At 30.0% G+C, this 18779-nt stretch overlaps 1 protein-coding gene across 3 annotated transcripts in view; it reads left to right on the plus strand.

Moving 5' to 3' along the window:
- LOC148307705 (uncharacterized) overlaps positions 1 to 18779 on the plus strand; it is a 91206-nt gene that overhangs the window by 40132 nt on the left and 32295 nt on the right. For 2 of the 3 annotated variants that reach the window (XM_088262948.1, XM_088262949.1), the window contains one exon: positions 7871 to 7933. The exons of the other annotated variant lie outside the window; for it this stretch is intronic. The gene's annotated coding sequence lies outside the window, so the exon portion shown is untranslated. The remainder of the gene's footprint in view (positions 1 to 7870; positions 7934 to 18779) is intronic. 3 annotated transcript variants of the gene reach the window in all.

An 18779-nucleotide genomic window follows, 5' to 3' on the forward strand; every position in this document is an offset into this window, starting at 1 on the left:
AATTGAGGAACTGGACGACAAAAAATGTATTATATATTTCAACAAAATTACAGCCTGGTTGAACTTTTAGTTTTTAATCTTTAATTATTTTGATTTTAATGCAGTCATTACTTTTTTTTAATATTACTGTAAATGCCAACTACTCGTTTTATAAAGTTGGCTATTATTTTTTTGTAAAATGTTGCTGTACCTTCAATATTTGCTAAGTACGTGGTTCAATTTATTGTACTGAAAAATACTTGAAAAACTATTTCAGGCGGGATAATCAGTAGCCTGAACTTAATTTTCTCAAATGTAATATTTAACTTTTCTTTTTTTTTCACCGTTGAAAAAATATAATTAAAAAAATAATATATAAATATAAATATATATATATATATATATATATATATATATATATATATATATATATATATATATATATATATATATATATATATATATATATATATATATATATATACATATATATATATATATATATATATATATATATATATATATATATATATATATATATATATATATATATATATATATATATATATATATATATATATATATATATATATATATATATATATATATATATATATATATGTATATATATATGGTTTTGAAAAGAAAAGAGGTTAGTAGGTATTGAAAGGTTAGAAGTTTAAAAAAAATCAATACATTATATGTATATTCCAAAAAATAAAATTCCAATACCTTTTTATTTTAAAAATGTACGCGGAAAACACATGTGGTTTCTCGCGCAGCCGGTCGCGTACTAACCGATTTTTATATTTGATAGTACACCCTTAACGGATTGAACACAGGTTTTTGGAGAGTTACTATTAAGTTACTAATAGACTTCAACTTCCTGTTAAAAATGTATCCTACAGTTGTCGCAAATGTAATTATATAATACAAATTTATGACATGTTTTTCATGTTGCATGCTTTAGTCATGAGTCATGAGTCATTCCATAGTCTATACACATTAAATACCTTGCAATATCAGGAGATACACGGTGTACTATAAAAAGTGGGCGGTTCTGGTTCGATATAGCGGACTGGCTGATAAATAAAATAATAATTATTTAAACGCCTACATCGGACAGTTTTAATCACATTTCAACTTCACAAAACATAAATATAACTACCATGAATTACACGCATTGACGGTGGAAATCTAAAAGGGGGTAAGCAGCACAAGTCGCTAAATAAGTCATTAATTAAAACATGCTTCTGTTTTTATCAATTCTGTTTATTTTATTATTATGTAAAATTCCTGGGTTTATGTGATTTAAATAAAATAAACATTTTGACATTTCAACAAAGATGAAGAAGAATATGTAGTCTGGGTACTTACAGGGCTTACGACCTGTCATAGGCTGGATTAAGTGATCATTTTAACCTCACCAATAGATGTCTCTAGTGAAGTTCTAGTGATTAAAAAACAATATTTCAAATTTGGTTCATATATACTTATAGAACTTCCAAGAATTTGAGTAGTGTGGTTGTCAATAATGGGTAGAATTGGTGAATGTTACACGTGTGTAAAGTGATCACTTAAACCAGCCTATGACGATCGTCAGCTCCGTAAATGCCCAGACTTCCATATTCTTCATCATCTTTGATGAGATGTCAAAAAATAATATGGGTCATTTGGTTTAGTAAAGATAGGTATTATTTATTGTATAATTTTGTCACCGTATTTCGTGATACTTTAATTTAAATAGAAGATGGTGAATAAGAAAATAAGCTAACAACAATATCCGTGTACCTCTACCGTTATTTATCAGGTTTATGCTTGGCATATTCTATACTTCATTCACTCAATACCCGCAGTGCGTAGTCAAGTAATATTAAAAACGAAAACAAAACTGGGAAGTTATGAAAATTATAATAAAACCTACCTTTTTCAAACCCTCATCGGCACCCGATGGTGCATAGGGCACTACATCACATAAACGCGGTGTTATCTTGATCGTTAACACATGAAAAAAACGTGATCAGCCCTCCGCTTCAGCTACCAGTCCAGGGTAATATTGAATAAATATTAGAGTGAAATCATTTATATTTATTTGACCCCCCCTGGAAATCGAACTTGGTACCTATGGTACGGTTCCAAACACCTACATATATCATATAAACGTATAATTATGGTTTTTGTCAATAATTTTAGTTCACAAATGCTATATTTGAAGTAAAAGTTTCTGCAAAATTTACAATTTTCAACCATAGACGGCATAGAAAACCTTGACGTGTTTGTGGAAAATATTTAAATTATTTTTGGCACATAAAATATGTACAACTTTCGATATTGTAAGTCATGGGTGAAAATTACAAAATGTTTGAAGTGATCACGAAAAACAGCCAGTGACTGGTCTTAATTGCTGTATTTACTCATACTTCCATATTCCCATAAAATTCGAGATATCGTTAAATAAAAAATTACCGTCTGAATTACAATAATTTCATTTACATTTTTGAACTTTCTCTTATTTAAATTATAAACAACGTCTCAGAATGTTTCATTTTAAATGGTTTGCTATTTTTTTTTCTTAAAAAATACTAATAAATATGACTCTTTAGTGGAATTACTCATGTTAAAGCAGTTTTTAAATAAATAAATAAACAAAAATTGTGATTGCAAATTTATCGATCTTAGTTCTCATTTTAAAAAAGCCATGTATGTATTTCTATTTTTTTATTAATATAAAATGCTCAGTTCGAATGAATGAAGTATAACTTAATTCTGAGTGGTTTTCAACTCTTCGGCAGAATAAGAAGTGAAAGTGAGGCGTTGTGGAACAAAATAATACAATCAAAGGTTGTCCGTACTACTGAGAGACCAAAATCGCTTGCATCGTGTGATTTTTCAAGTATTAATATCTTAGCGTTAAATCAGTATCGACAGTTATGCCACTGAAAATGTTTTGTAATCGGCCAGTTGCGTTTAAACCAGGTTTAATTAATGAACACCGGTTAGCGTGAAATAGTATTGAATGTTTTTACTGTTTATAAGCATAACCGACAGTTAAGTTTTACCGAAGTGTTATGGTAGTTTCGTTTAGTGAAAATGTTTAGAGTTAGAGTTTAGGGTTAAAAGGACTAAACGACTTTTAATTTTTTTTTTAAATTCATATTTGGAACAATATCTGCTATATATATATAAAGTACCTAACTAACTTACTAACCGTCACGCCATTTCTCCGCAGGGGTATGCAGAGATAATTAAACGCCATATAAACTACTCTTGTCTTTGCAAACATTCTTCGCCTCTTCCTCATACATAACCGCCGATTATTTCAACTCGTGACCTTACCCGACCGTTTTCAAGTATGTATTTGACAAACATGATAGTGCCAAGTTTTCTCCTGCTTCTTGTTAATTTATAAAAAAATATTAATACATTTGAATAAACGTCCAATTTCTTTTCATGTTTGCTTTGCTGTGTGGATTTGAGGCTTTCTGCATATTTTCTACGTTTTTGTAAGAGCCATGGTTTCTAATGCATATGTAGTAACTAGCAGTATACATGATTCATATGTTATACTTTTCAGACAAGTCGGAAACTCTTTATTATCTAGTATGTGTCTAAGTGTGCATGTGGATACAATAGTATGACAGAATACTTGAAATAATAATAATAAGTAATAAATAAAACCCTTATCCGCACCCCAATGGCGCATAGGGCACTGCTTCATATAAACGCAGTATTATCTTGATCGTTTACACATGAAGGAAGGGTGATCAGCCCTCCGCTTCAGGTACCAGTCCATGGTAATATTGAATAAATATTACAGTGAAAAAATCACTTATATTTATTTTACCCCCCTTGGGAATCGAACCCGGGACCTCCAGAACGGTAGCCCATTACACTACGGAGGCGAACGCAAAATAATATGTTGAAATAATATGTTATCCTAAATTACTATAGGTAAATTGTATAATTGTCATATCGCTCACTCCTTTCAAAAACGTCATAAATCAAAAATTGTAAAATTTCAGTTGCGCGTGTTTTCGGAATGTCCAGAAAATGTACTTTATCCCAGCAAAAGCGGCATATTTTTAACTTAATATTTAACCGCTACAGGGCAGAAAGTGTTGTTTTTGCATTTTGAAGAAAAGGCATTGTTTAATTATTTTTTTCACTAAACTAAATATTTTTCAAATGGAGAAAAAAACTTCAGATTTTACCTAAAAAGATCTGTTGCACATTAAAAAGTTCAGTAAGTGGCTTGATATTTATTTTAAATACATTGTTTTATATTCTTAAACTTTAAAAACGTTCTCCTGAAAAATCAAGTATTTTGATTTATGACGTTCTTGAAAGGAGTGAGCGATATATCTTTTTTTGGTCCATTTTGTTGGTTGCAAATGGAAGAAACGTGTCTCAATGTTTTTGATAAGCATTTCGGTAACGCTTCGGCAACAATTATACCGATTGTATAATTCCACCTGTACAGTTGTAGAATTAGGAAAACTTTTAACCTTAGAGACCCCAAAAAAACTGGACCAAATTGAGAAATAAATGATACGATATTCTTTTCGTTTATATATTTTTTTAAGCTAAATTTGTTATTTCATTATTATAAGTTAAATTTTATTTATTTATTAATGACATAATTTTTATTCTTGTTCTTATCCTTGTCCAGTCGAAATGGTGCATAGGGCACCGCAAGCGCCCTTGAGGTAGAATTTTACTATACTAGTAAATTTATTGTTATTATTATAAGCAGTATTATGTCAATCGTTAAATAGATGAAGGAAAGCTCTGCACTTCAAGTACTAATTTTAAAAAAAAAATTATTTGGCAGTCACCCAGTGAAAGGATGTTTCTGCCAGTGTCAAGTATTATTTTTATATTCAATAAAAAAATAACAGAAAATTATAATAACATTACAAAATTTCATAGTTTAAATGCGTTTAGCTTTATCATTTTAGATTTTTTTTAGATATTATGGAATTAAAATAAATATAAGTATCAATAAATAAATATCACGTATATTTAGTTTTACCCCCTGGGCATCGAATACGGGTCCTCCGGCATGTAAGTCGAACGCGGTAATCATTTCACTATGGAGGCGGATTTAAAGTCACAAGAAATCACACATATCAACATAGCAACATTTATAACATCTATGATATTTGTTTGACTTTTCAACAAAGATGAAGAACAATATGGAAGTCTGGGTATTTACAGGTATTATGACCTGTCATTTGCTGGTTAAGTGATCATATTTCACACGTGCAACATTCACCATTCTACCCGCAATACTCGTATTTTGAACTCCTAGTTATATGATCAATCTCATGACACAGTACAATGAATTATTCTATGTTGGATTGGGAAAGCTTTTTGTAGCGGAGAACTTTTTTGGGTGTATACAAGATCCGAACCCCGGATTATTTTTACATACTGGGAAACGCCTGGAAAGATGATTTTTTTTATTTTTTAACAAAATGTTGTGATTTTTTTTTGACATACAAGATAACCTTTTAATTGGATGTAGGTCATAAGCCGCGTAATTATCCATACTTCCATATTCTTCTTAATCTATGTTGAGATGTCAAAAAAACATAGTATCAATTAACATATAAAAAGTAATAATTAAGCGGAGAAAACCCAGATTTTTTAACAAGTATTTGGACACGCTCAAAATGATGTGATCTATGAAAATTTCCTCAATTATTTCTAATTGATTTAAGCCCTCGATTCACCGCGAATTTATGTCTTGATTCGCTTTTTCAGTCCTAATATTGCAATAGCAACACTTCAGAGTTTTGCAACATCCTCTGTTAGAATCCAAATAGAAGAAAATTTAGTGTCATAACAAATCGGCTAAAAAGCAAGGATAACTTGATTAAAATTAAACGTGTAGAGAGTCATACAAATACGGCTGGAGTAGTTGTAGCGAACCTATGGCACGAGTGCTATAGGTGGCAACAATTTAACATGGCACGCGACTGAAGAGAAAAAAATAAGTGATAATACAAAAAAATTAAATAAACTTACAGACGAAAGTACTACTACTTGTATTCTATTAAAAGTTACCAGCTATGAACCCGATATAAAAAAATGGAATCTAAAATCTCAGTTATAATGATATTTTAAAGGTTCTAGGGTTTTAAAATATTATAAAATAAAACAACTTTGTTTTTAACCACTTTTTTATTGGTACATTTTTTCTCCTATCGGGTTCGACAAGAACCTTGTCATCATCAGGGTTAAACATGTACTCACCCTGTGATGGTTCATGTTTAACCCTGATGCTGAGAAGGTTCTTGTCGAAACCGGTTGGAGAAAAAATGAACCAATAAAAAAGTGGCTAAAAACAAAGTATTTATTTTAATTTTATATAGTTTATAAAATGTGACACAAAGTAAGTATCTGCGAAAAACATTTTAATTCTTTTTTTTTGATAAAGTCTATTTTTTATTTATTTCTTTTATTTTGCCGTTAATAAGTACATGATTTTTTTTCGATGTCTTAATTAATGCTTTGTTAATATTAAGAATCTGACGTTACACAAACATTTGATGCATTTTTATTTCCATGGCATGTGGCACGCGACATATTTTCATTTTTTTTGGCACTCAAGTCTTAAAAAGGTTCGTCATTCCTGGGCTAGAGGATGTGAAGCAATCTCGTCATTGGATCGTCTTATTTCTTCCCATTATCCAATTTGAAACGGAGCGATGTCTCGCGTTGGTACAGACTTATTTTTATGTGGGGACTCTACTTTGTTCTTAAATAAAACAGAATAAAATAATTCGTCTCCTAATAGGAGAACAATCCTTACTACAAATAAGAAAGGGGAGGTTTTCAATTTTTCTTAAGTGAGTTCTTTTAATCATTTAGTAGTATCATTTGGTTATTTTTTGGTAGTTAATGACACGTTAACTGCGTTCAATATATCACGAGATGCTGACAAATTAGCAATTTTCAAAACGCTAAAACTGTCTTTAAAAAATTAAAAATAGGAAATTTCCTTTTTGATACTACATAGTACACACTCTATTCTTTGTGTGTAGTATTCACGCGCAGCTCATATTTATACTCACTTTGGGAAAAATTAGAACATATTAACATAAGTCGTCGAGGAGACTAAAGCTGCACTAAAAGTAAACATGTAAAAATAAAACGCGTTTAGCTATATACTCGTATTTATTTTTTCTCTTATGAAAAGCAAAGAAAAAGTCATAAAAATATTATCTTTTGGTACATGAATTTTAATGTATGTAATAATATGTCCGCCTCCGTAGTGTAATGGTCAGCACGCTCGGCTACCTGGCTGTTCTGGAGGTCCCGGGTTCGATTCCTAGGGGGGGGTCAAATAAATATAAGTGATTTTTTCACTGTAATATTTATTCAATATTACCCTGGACTGGTACCTGAAGCGGAGGGCTGATCACCTTTCCTTCATGTGTAAACGATCAAGATAACACTGCGTTTATATGAAGCAGAGCCCTATGCACCATTGGGGTGCGGATAAGGGTTTTATTATCATTATTAATAATATAGTTCTTAATTTGTTTAATTTATTTACATGTTAACGATAAATCGCAGGTAAATATAAACTGTTAGTAAGAATATCTGTAGATCTAGAAACTAGTCATGTTTACATAAAATAAAAAAGTGGTCTTACACAAGTATTTTCTTTTATATTTAAATCATGTTTTTTTTCATTATGTCAATGTACATAAAATCGATAAATAATAAATCGGAGTTATAATCATAACTTTGAATTACTCATCTTTATAAAATCAACTTTTGCCTTATGAGGGTTTTTTTCAAATTGTCATTGAATCAAACACAACCGTCATAAAATGTTATTTTAAGGAGGATTTATAATTTAAGTTATTTGTCCTTACAGATTGTAATTTGCTGCTTGCAAGCTTCTGCAGCAAAGCTGTAGATCAGGAACATCATCGATACGGTAAAAATATAAATTAATTTTATAATATCTCTAAATATAATATACTTATTGAAGGATTAAAAAAAAACTATCAAAAAAGTATTTGGTACAAATTTTTCGTAATAACACAAGTAAAAACAATTAATATTAAATGAAAATTGACCCAGAAAGACAATTTTCACTATTGGACGGTTCTATGGTCTAGCGATTTATTAATTAGTTTTGGTATAAAGAAAGTACATAATGACAAAATTATTTCGTTAATTGAATCATGCCTTTGTTGATTTTTTGGTTTTAAATGGAAAAAATTGTCGACTTAAAATACGTTTTTTTTAGATAACGCTTCATTGATAACATCTTTGGCTTATTAATAATTATCAATTTGTCATCTTTACAAAATAATATAAAGTTTAAAATATCTTTATAAAATATCCTGATCATATTGTGAACCAGGCAATCGCCATGGATATTTTTTGAAAGACATCTAGAGGAAGACCAAATAATTCATATCGCTCACTCCTTTCAAGAACGTCATAAATCAAAAATTGGCAATTTTCAGTTGTACATGTTTTCGGAATGCCCAGAAAATGTACTATATCCCAGCAAAAGAGGCATATTTTTTACCTAATATTTACCCGCTACAGGGCAGAAAGTGTTGTTTTTGCATTTTGAAGAAAATGTATTGTTTAATTATTTTTTTTAAATATACTAAATATTTTTCAAATGGAGAAAAAATCTTCAGGTTTTACCTAAAAAGATCTGTTGCACAGTAAAAAGTTCAATAAGTGGCTTGATGTTTATTTTTAATACATTGTGTTATATTTTGAAACATTAAAAACGTTCTCCTGAAAAAACAAGTTTTTCGATTTATGACGTTCTTGAAAGGAGTGAGCGATATGTTTAATGTGGTTGTATACGAGTACACATAGGCCTATTATTTTATTTATTGTTTCGGCATTATCTTTGTGGTAAGACATGTTACAATAATTAAAGAAAACACTTTGTTTTTTACCACTTGAGTTTTTATTAAAGACTACATGTTTCAGAAGTTAAACTTCCATCATTCAGGTCTGTATAATAACTAAAATATAAAAAAAAAAATTTTTCTATAAATAAGGAGAGGGGAAAGTAAGGGGAAGGGGTTAGTCAAGGAACGGAGTTTGAAAACAAAGGAAAAATTGAAAGCAATGGCGAAGAATTTTGAAACAAAAATATTAACAAATATATTTTTATTAAATAATATATTGTTTCAAAATTCTTCACCATTGCTTTCAATTTTTCCTTTGTTTTCAAACTCCGTTCCTTGACTAACCCCTTCCCCTTACTTTCCCCTCTCCTTATTTATAGAAAAATTTTATATTTTATATTTTAGTTATTATACAGACCTGAATGATGGAAGTTTAACTTCTGAAACATGTAGTCTTTAATAAAAACTCAAGTGGTAAAAAACAAAGTGTTTTCTTTAATTATTATTATCATAGGCCTATTCATTACACAAATGTCGTTAGTTGCATATAAGCAATGCTATCATGTTAGTACTGTGATTCGATCAACTTTGATGGACACTCCTGCATGAAATTTAGCCTACAGTTATTATTGTGTTCATTTAATTATTTTATTTATTGTTTCGGCATTCACTTTGTGATAAGACAAAATGGAATTGTGAATGAGAATATTTCTTATTTATTGATTCGGCGTTTAATTTTTAGAACTCCATTTTAATTTATGTATTAATTTTTAATTTTCAATGTCGACATTCGTTTGAAAACGCCATAACTTCGCGAAACAACTGTCACAATATTTAGTTTTATGGTTTATTAAAAAAATAAAATACCACTTAGTAGACTCAAAAAATCTGTGTTTGATTTAAAAATTAATATATAAATTAGAATACTTATTTTTTACCACTTGAATATAGTATATATTGAGATTAATACTTATAGGCCTTTTTTATTGTTTCGGCATTTGCTTTGTGGTAAGACATGATGAAATTATTAAAGAAATCACTTGTTTTTTACCACTTGAGTTTATTTTATGACAACTTTTTTCGGAAGATCAACTTCCATCTTCAGGTCTAAATGTTAACATTTAGACCTGAAGATGGAAGTAGTAAAAAAGTGTTTTCTAAAATAATTTATTATAGGGTTTTGCGATTGGATTAAAAACCTTCAGATACAAATTATTATCGCAAATAAAGGTTTGCCTTATCATATTCTTGTCCAGTTTTGGTTCTCTGAATTTTTAATGTATTAAGTAAATAAATGAAATACTGGTTTTAAAAAACACGCATTTTTTAACGAAATAGAAACCAGTTTCTTGTTTTCGATTTCAACGTTTGTAAACAGGTTTTAATATCATAATCGGCCATTTCTCATCTTATTTCTATATTTTGTTATTCGTTTTATAATTTTTTTGTTGCAACAAATCTTCCACTTCTACTGAAAAATAATATTGTTGAATTTTTTACAATTTTATGAGACAACGATTTATTTTGTAAGTTAAGACAGCCGTTCAGAAGCACGCTTTCTGCCATGAGCAATGTTTATTTTTGCGTATTCTGCTGTTCCGTTCAACAGATGGCGCTGCGATTGCGGTCATAAAATCTGTTTTTCAAATAATGTTTTTACCTCTCACAGGTAAAAACAATAGTTACAGCTGACAACAGCTTTTACATTTTTTTTTGTTATTATTTTCATTAATTTTTATTAACATAAATTGTATACATTTATTTAAATCACAATTTTAAACATATTAAAAATAAATTTTTAATTTTTTGTCGGTGCAGTTCTTTTTAAGTAACAGTTATAACATAACAAAAACATGCCCATATTTGAATGCTCGTTGTGTCGAAATTTCAAAGCAATCGGTGGATAACTTTGGAAGATTTAAGATTTTGAACAGATGAACCTTTCCTTTTTTTGTATTATGTATGTAGCAATTCATCTTAAGTCAAATTTAACGTGTTTTTTATTTTAAATTTATAATTCTTGTAATAGCGGACGTCATATTTGCATTCATACTGTCTCTCTTATTCCGAAAATAAACAATGACCATACAAACTAATGATATTCTCGGATGACTTAAATCTACGTGAGGGGACGATTGTAGGATTGGATTGCCTGCGACAAGACACGTCGCGTGTGGTGAATACTAATTCAACAGTCACAAAGAAAACCGAGCTAAGTCAAACAAATTCAAACGGCTGTGTAAGGTTCAAAATTTGACCAGTAACACAAGTCTGTTTTTGTTGTTTGGAAGTTATTGCTTCTTAGTTATAAGCCCGCCAATGTATGTACATGCAGTGGTGTGCACAGAGAATTAACCCTTTGGACGCGTAAACCGACTAAAGTCGCCCTAATTTTTTTCTCCTTTGGACGCGTAAATTGACTATAGTATATGGCTTGTAAAAGCCATGGATTATAGTCAATGGCTTATACAAGCCATGGACTTAAGTAAACAAATAAAATGAATTTTATAGAATTCTTTATTTTTTAGGGAAAATTTGCATTTTTCAAATCAACTTTTATTTTTTGCTTAACGCGTTCAAAGGGTTAATAAGGGTAAGCAGTAGAGGTGAGTAGGAAAGTAAGCTAGGTACCTACTGCTTACTAGGGTAGGCAGTAGAGGTAGGTAGTAAGGTAAACTAGTAGTAAGGTAGGGTAAGTACTGGTTGCGTTTTTATACCATATGTCACGCGGGTAAGATGCTTTTCTGCCTATACGGAATGCACGCCACTGTGAATATATATTGTGTAAAAGAAGTTTATACACTCATTTGGTAATAAAAAAATCATTTTAAAATTAAAGTTTTACTGGAGACTTTTCTTAGAATTTCTTAAAATTGTAAAAAATGTTTCGATGCATTTCACGTCATTTTTAAACACCGTATGTGAAGCTCAGTCTAAATTTTAGAGTTGTGTTCTCGGGATGTTGAAGGATGAAGAGGAGGTGGAAGCTGTTCCTTATTTTTATTCATTTATTATTATTTATTTTATATCAGTGGGATCATAGATGATAGGGGATAGATATTACTACAAAGTGACTGCCGAATCAATTAAGGCTGGATAATCAATAACCCTCAACTTAATTTTCTTTGAATCCAGGTAACATTTAACGTAATTACATTGCTTGCTGAAAAAAACGTTTTTGTACTGAAAAACTAAGTTTTTATTCGAAATAAATACATGGTTTAGAAAATAAAACGATTATTGCAAGGTAAACAGTTAAAAAAGTGATAAAAAATATTTATTCGAGAAAATTCAAATTTATATTTCTCTATTTTCTCACGCAACCGGACGCGAACTGATTTAGGATATTTGACAGTACATTTTGTATTGGAGGAAATGTTTCAATACGGTTTTCCTCAAATTGTCAAATACTATAACTACCGAGAAATGGTTTTACTTTAATGCTAAGTTTTAATCTTTATTTTTTGTACCATAAATATGGAATATTTGTTTTAATGCGTAAATAAAAGTTGACGAGGAAAAGTACAAATTAAAACTCGTATACACCCGCTTTTCTTTGTGGCAATTAAACCCAGTCAAAAATAGCCAATAGGATAATGCAGCCACTGATGAAAATTAATTTTGTACGGTAGAACACTTTTAACACAAAAACGCTTTACACGAAAATACGGATAACACGTTTCGGTCCGCTTATTTCAGTGTTCTTTACTTTATATATTTTTTTATAGTGCTATTCAGTGTTATCAGCAAATAATAATAAAACTTAGTAAGTTTTCATAAATTAAATCATAAATACATTGATACTAAGTTGATGTTAGTTTTATTTGTGATTTTTTCAACTTAGAACGTGATGGAATGCACTTTTTAATGTGAAATATTTTTTATAACAATGTTTGAGATTAGTTGAACGAAATTGTGTTTTTTTAGTAATTGAAAAGCATAGTTGAAATATTGTTTGTTTTGTACAAAACAAGTTGATTTGTAACACGGCGATTTCTAATAAGCTGAAACGAAGACAAATTTTTAATCTGCACATTTTAGTACATATTTTTCCGTTTATCAACCCTTTTCAGACTCAAATAAGTTAAATAAATGTCGTTTTTTTTAATAAAAGGAAGAGTCGTTAAAAGGTACTGATATTGGGAATAATATCCCTAAAATTCATACTCATACGTGCCATTCGATTCTTGGGAGGATCAAAATTAATATGTTTGAATTTTTCATTTTAATATAACTTTAATTTTTCATTTTATATATTAGTAGAGTCTGAAATAATATTTCACTAAGATACTACTTTTTGACCATTTGACTATCAATTTTTTTCTATAATATACTGGAAATAGAAACAGAGGCAGACCGAGGAAAACTTTGAAAGATTCAGTAGGCCAAATACTTGTAAGCGGGCAAGTCAGGAGTCCGAATAATCGGCGGTTATGTACGAGGAGATGCATGCATGCGTAAAAGGCGAGTACTTGCAAAGACGTTCTATTATCTCTGCCTACCCCTGCGGAGAAGGGGCGTGTTGGTAAGTTAGATAGTTAAGGTGAAAAATCCAGTGTACGATGAAACAAGTAAATAAATAAATGCTATTACAAAATTTTGAGCGTCCTAATAATTGTTCACAAATCTGGATTATCTCAATTTTGGAGTAATTTATTTACAATATTTTGACATCTTAATTAAGACATCTCAACATTTAGACATCTCAACATAGATGAAGAAGAATATGGAAGTCTGGGCATTTACAATAAGGGATTATTTTTCTCCAACTATGAGTTACAATTCTCCAATTGGAGTTATTTTTTTAACAATATTTTGACATCAACGTCTCAACACAGAAGAAGAAGAATAAGGAAGTCAAGGCATTTACAGGACTATAACTGGTTTGCGAAACCAAGCCTATGGGTTGTAATCCCTGTAAATGCCCAGCCTTCATATTCTTCTTCATCTATGTTGAATTAAGTTATGCTACGTTAAATTTAAAGTGTTACAATGCCCATAAAGAACGAGTATACTTCGAAAATGCAATTTTATTACGCGATTATTATCTAATCTATTACGTACTTCATAAAAAAACAAGAGCAGTATGGTTCATCGACAACAATGGTTATGTATTGTATGAAATCGAACGTGAGACCCGAATGAAAACAAACTTTTCTTCGAATAAAACAGTTTTTTTAATGTCTCATATCAACGGAACAAGCGTTATGTGACGTTATTACATTTTATGTGGGAAAACAGTAAACGGTAGGCGTGGTTGTGTTACATGCAGGTCACTGGTTCAAATCCTGGGAAGACTACGTAATTAGTCCCATTGTTTGGATGCTAATTGCCGTGCATAAGATTAATCTCTTCAAGAGACTGTTGGGCTAGGTCAAACTTATCAGCGAAAGAGCCAAATATGGACATTACAACGAATTTTTTAAATTTTTTATTAATATATTGATTTGGCGTTTAATTTTAGAACTCCATTTTAATTTACGTATCAATTTTTAAATCAAACACAGATTTTTTGAGCCTACTAAGTGGTATTTTATTAGCAAAAATACATAAAAATAAATATTGTGACAATTGTTTCGCCTAGTTATGGCATTTTCAAACGAATGTGTTTTGTCAATAAAATACAACTTAGTAGACTCAAAAAATCTGTGTTTGATTTAAAAATTAATACATAGATTAATTTTTTTCTTGGAAGCTGAATCTGTTTGAAATTCTTCTTCTTCTTACCCCTATCCGCGCTCAATGGTGCATAGGGCACTGCATCGTATTAACGCAATGTTTTTTTTTAGTTTTCAAGAAACCCAGATTTGTAAACAAGCATTTTGACACCCCCAAAATGTTGCCAACATCCAAAGTTTATTTGAAAATAATATAATATGCAATAACAGTTAACACTAACCCAAATTGTTATCGGTTAATTTTCAGCCACTGAAAGCTGAAAGCATTCTCCGCGTCCGTGGAGATACATAAATATTCATTTTATGAAGATTAAATTTTAGTTGGTTATTCGAAATCGGAAATGGAAATCTCGTAAAGTAATGCATAAATGAATTTACGCCTATAAAAAAAACAACCATCTTGAAACACTTAATTTACCTGCTCGCCGTAGATTTCACGTTTCTCCGGCCTTTTCTTGCAATTTATGTATGTAAATTCTTGATATTCTTTACAATAAGTGTGCACATGTTACTACAGACAATTTTAATATGTTTCTAAGAAAAGTTGCACTTCTATTACTTGTTTTCTATTACCAGATTAACTTCGTCAGGGATAAGAAACCCGTGGCCCTAATACTATTAAATGATATTTTTTTGTATATATTATTTTCAGAAATAAAAAGACTTTGTTTTTTGATCCACTCACATTTTTATTAACAACCAACTAGTTTCGGCAACAACCTGTTGCCCTCTTCAGGGTTTAATTTATGACTAAACAACTATAAAAAAAGAAACATTGTAGAATTTTTGTATAAATGTTTAGTCATAAATTGAACCCTGAAGAGAGCAACAGGTTGTTGTCGATACTAGTTGGTTGTTAATAAAAATGTGAGTGGATCAAAAAACAAAGTCTTTTTATTTCTCAAAATAATAAATCGATATCATCCACAAAATTAATGCTCTCAATATTCAAAACATGAACTTTTTCTTCTTTGTCTATATTAATTTTTTTATAAAGGCAATAATATAGTTTAATTTTGATTGTAATGTAAGATGATGATATTTTACCGTGGCGATGAAAATTACTCATGGGGATATGGGGAATATTATATGTTACTCTTATGTATGTGAAATGTTAAAAAAAAAATAATAATATAAATATTGTGGAATTTTTGTTTATGTGAATGTCAGATATATCATATTTCTACATTTTACTACTTATTATAATAATTTTAACATTTCACCGTTTACTTTGTAACAATTAAGATATTTTAAAGGTTTTGTCTAGATTAAGAAATATAGAAAAAAATTATCTCAGAATTTTCCTAATTGAGTTTATGGTATACGCCATATAAACCTTGAGAAGCCATTAAATTCAATATATATCATATTTCTACATTATACTACTTATTATAATAATTTTTACATTTCACCGTTTACTTTGTAACAATTGAGATATTTTAAAGGTTTTGTCTAGATTAAGATATATAAAAAATAATTCACTCAGATTTTTCATAATTGAGTTTATGGTATACGCCATATGAACCTTGAGAAGCCATTAAATTCAATCATAAAAATTCTAAGAGTTAAATAATTCTCAAATATCAAAATTATGAAATAGTAAATTTCTCAAATATTTGATTATTCCATATTTTAGATGGTGGGTGCTCTACCTCACTCCACACTCCACCTCAAATTTATAAAAATCAAATATTTGAGAAATTTTCTATTTCATAATATGGATATTTGAGAAATTTACTCTCAGGATTTTTACTCTTGAATTTATACCCTATATAAACCTACGGAAGCTATCACAATCTACCTCAAGATTTTGAATCGGTAAATAAATATTTCATATTTTTACTCTCAAAATTTTCATTTTTGAATTTTAACGCTTGGATACTCCACCTTATCAAGGTTTGGAATTAATAAATACTTGAGAATTTTACTAAATCAGAGTTTTGATAGCTGAGAATTTTACTCTCAAAAATTTCATTAAGAGTTTCACCAAATTGTAAAATTAATATTCTAAAATTTTATATCACAATTTCGATGTTACAGAATATGATAATTTCCAATTTCAATCAACTTCGCGATTTGAATATGAGAATTTCAAACAGCAGAGTTTTGATCAACTTTCGATTAAATAAAAAAATCTTTATTTTGAAATCGCAAGCGTAGAGAATTATTTTTCCATTATAAAATTACTCGTTTCTACATATTAATTTGGTTTTCATTTTTCGTTGCCCTGCTTATTAGACCCAAACTGAGGGTTGGGCAATTCTAAAATCAAAATCAACGAAAACGTCGATTATGCAAATTTAAAATTGCTCGGTTACGCAACCGTTAAGTCTAACCGGTTATTTACCCCATCTTCGGTAATGGATTTCGGTAGGTACTCGGGCAATCATGCATGGTGGTTAGAGAAGTGAGAACCGGTGAAATACGGTGAAATAGGTAGATACATACCAACTTACGAAATCTACTGAAATATCGCAATTTACAAAATTCATAAAATATATTAGATTCTTTTAGAACAAATAGTGTTTTTTTTCATATTATTTTTTGACATCTCATCAAAGATGAAGAAGAATATGGATGTCTGGGCATTTACGGGGCTGACGACCGTCATAGGCTGGTTTAAGTGATCACTTTACACACGTGTAACATTCACCAATTCTACCCATTATTGACAACCACACTATTCAAATTCTTGGAAGTTCTATATATATGAACCAATTTAGAAACCTTGTTCTTGAATCACTAGAACTTCACTAGCGACATCTATTGGTGAGATGTAAAGAAGCTTTTTATTAAGCAGAAACTCTTATATTATAATATATTATAATATATTATATTATAATATATTATAATATAAGAGTTTCTGCTTAATAAAAAGCTTCTTTACATCTCACCAATAGATGTCGCTAGTGAAGTTCTAGTGATTCAAGAACAAGGTTTCTAAATTGGTTCATATATATAGAACTTCCAAGAATTTGAGTAGTGTGGTTGTCAATAATGGGTAGAATTGGTGAATGTTACACGTGTGTAAAGTGATCACTTAAACCAGCCTATGACGGTCGTCAGCCCCGTAAATGCCCAGACATCCATATTCTTCTTCATCTTTGATGAGATGTCAAAAAATAATATGAAAATAACTCCTGTAATTGGAGATAATCCAGATTTTGTGAACAAGTATTTGGACACACTCAAAATGTTGTAAATAAAGTTTTTAATTATATTTTAATCATCATGTTATTCCACAAATTTAACGCCAAATATATTTTTTTTCAATCTCATTATAATTTTTTGTTAGTTTAATAAGGTGTTTGTCTCAAAATGTGAATTTACCCCAGTCAGTCAGACAATGTGATCAATCTTTTATATTTTATTTACACGCATCAAATGACAAAGCGAGCGATACCATTTACTATTTTGAACTAAAAATTAAACGACTCATGTTTTCTTTTTGAACTTTCAGCAGCCGGTTGGCCTCCATTCAAATCTATTTAGTAAAAGGTATTTTGTTTTACAATCCAGTGATTTTACAATCGTTGCAGTCGGTACATTTTTATGTACAACACATTCTCTTGCTTTATGATTTCTCTCTAAATATCTAATTTAAATTCTTCTTCATACGGTGCATCAAAATAATTACGGTTATTGTGTGTATTGAGGCCCAAATACGATAAATCACAACTTAATTTTCTTTACACCAAGGTAAAATTTAACGTAATAATAAAAAAAGGTTAGAAATTAAAAAAAATATAAAATATTCTAAAAAAAAAATAATACCAATATATGTATCGTCCGCCTCCGTAGTGTAATGGTCAGCACGCTCGGCTACCGTTCTGGAGGTCCCGGGTTCGATTCCCAAGGGGGGTAAAATAAATATAAGTGATTTTTTCACTGTGATATTAATTCAATATTACCATGGACTGGTACCTGAAGCGGAGGGCTGATCACCTTTCCTTCATGTGTAAACGATCAAGATAACACTGCGTTTATATGACACAGTGCCCTATGCACCATTGGGGTGCGGATAAGGGTTTTATTATTATAATATATGTATATTGTAAAAATTGTGCGCGGAGACGCGTTTGGTCCCTTGGACGGCTGATTGCTTTCTGAATTGGATGTTTGCGAGTTCAGCCTTAAGGGTACCGAAATATTGTATTTTCATACTATTTCATTTGTTACTTACGGATGATATATTTATAATTAAATTTTAATCCAAAAATCT

The sequence above is a fragment of the Brachycentrus maculatus genome, unplaced genomic scaffold, assembly GCF_059751285.1.
Source record: "Brachycentrus maculatus isolate JH-2025_06_01 unplaced genomic scaffold, ASM5975128v1 h1tg000194l, whole genome shotgun sequence".
In the NCBI taxonomy this organism is placed as follows: Eukaryota; Metazoa; Arthropoda; class Insecta; order Trichoptera; family Brachycentridae; genus Brachycentrus; species Brachycentrus maculatus.